We start from the raw sequence: 1,567 nt of genomic DNA, 5'->3' as shown, positions 1-1,567 counted from the left end.
TATAACATATAAAAAATTTTGACTTCATCAAAAAGAATCGACTCCCTCAGCTTCCAACTGCTCATTGCTGAGTACTATCAACTTAGTGAATCGACTCTTTCGAGTCTATTCCAGTCGTTCGACTTAAAGAACCGGATTAAAGAATCGACTCATTTGATTCATTTGAACGCGCAGACTCACTCGCTCTCCCGCTGTGAGCTTCTCAAACTGAACTGCGTCTTTCTGTACATGAGGAAGAAATCTATGTAGAGATCTCAAATAACATGAACCTGAAGGTCTGAACTTACATTGTAGAAAAGAAAAACAATCCAGTAGCAGCAGTGAGCACATTACACCATTTACAGAAGGGTCATTAAGTTTGGCTAATTAAAATAATCATGTTTCTGACCTGAATGAGAGGGGCAGTAAGAAGATCTCACACTTGTCAGAGACAACGTTTGAAGTCCAGGTCAATAATACCTGCTAGTTAGAGAAGGATCACTTGTTTGTTAATTTAAGTCAAAAAGTGGGTGTGGCCCGATAGAACAATCCAAGCCAAATCCACTCCGATTCATTTATTTTTCCTCTTTGTTTTTAAGCTGTACATCAGCTCACAAACTTTGATCGCTCGTTACTTGTTGACGTGCATATTTGGACGTGGTATCATTATAGAGTTTGCATGTGCTCCAGTTTCCTCCCACAGTCCAAAGACATGCAAGTGAGATGAACTGGAGACACTAAATTGTCCATGACTGTGTTCGATGTAACCTTGTGTAATTACACTGTTTATTAGCATGAAGTAAACATTAGCAAGTCATGTGACCCATGTGTACCGTCCAATAAAGCAACAGCGCCTGTGTCTCTGTGGCGCAACCGGTTAGCGCGTTCGGCTGTTAACCGAAAGGTTGGTGGTTCAAGCCCACCCAGGGACGAGTGCCTTTTACTGCAGTGTAGTTATTCTGTGTAGTCCCACCGAACAGTGGAAATAAGTAACTGAAAAACATCCAGTGAACAACAGTCCTACAAGCACAAATATCCACCTGATAAGTCACCGGAGACCGGCTGTCTGAAGTGGAAAAACGTTCTTTTGGTTTCTGTAGATGTTAAATGAAGATACTCGCCCAACGTGGGGCTCGGACCCACGACCCTGAGATTAAGAGTCTCATGCTCTACCGACTGAGCTAGCCGGGCTTAAGCAGCAGGTCAGAATTTCACTAACATCACGACCAGATTAAGAACTAATTCACAGTTTACAAACAAACACAATTCAGAATATAACAATAAGAACTAAATGTAAAAGTGTAAGTTAGTCGCGTCTTTCTGCTCATACTGAGTATTACTGTGGGTCACTGCATGTAGGAGACACATGGAGCGCAGTATGGTAGGTGAACTATAGGGCACTAGGACCCAGCAGCACTACAATGAACAGAGTGACAGTGGGATCTAGCGGTATTGGGACTCTTATTACAGGACGCTGTTTCTGCTGCTTGTTATTAAACTCACCTGAGGATCATTTAAATGGAGAAAACGTGCTGAGTTCTTGTTGTGTTCTTGTTTTTTATTGAGTTTTCTTGCTAGAAAAGAGATT

The 1,567-nt window shown here is 41.8% G+C and overlaps 1 non-coding gene across 1 annotated transcript; it reads left to right on the top strand.

The window, feature by feature from the left end:
* The first annotated feature begins 837 nt into the window (after positions 1-837).
* On the top strand, positions 838-911 carry trnan-guu (transfer RNA asparagine (anticodon GUU)). The gene has a single exon. It is a non-coding gene; the product is annotated as a tRNA-Asn (tRNA).
* The last annotated feature ends 656 nt before the right edge of the window (positions 912-1,567 follow it).

The sequence above is a fragment of the Trichomycterus rosablanca genome, chromosome 14 (genome assembly GCF_030014385.1).
Source record: "Trichomycterus rosablanca isolate fTriRos1 chromosome 14, fTriRos1.hap1, whole genome shotgun sequence".
Classification (NCBI taxonomy): Eukaryota; Metazoa; Chordata; class Actinopteri; order Siluriformes; family Trichomycteridae; genus Trichomycterus; species Trichomycterus rosablanca.
The sequence above is the reverse complement of the archived record's forward strand: the minus strand, read 5'-3'. Positions and strand labels throughout refer to the sequence as shown.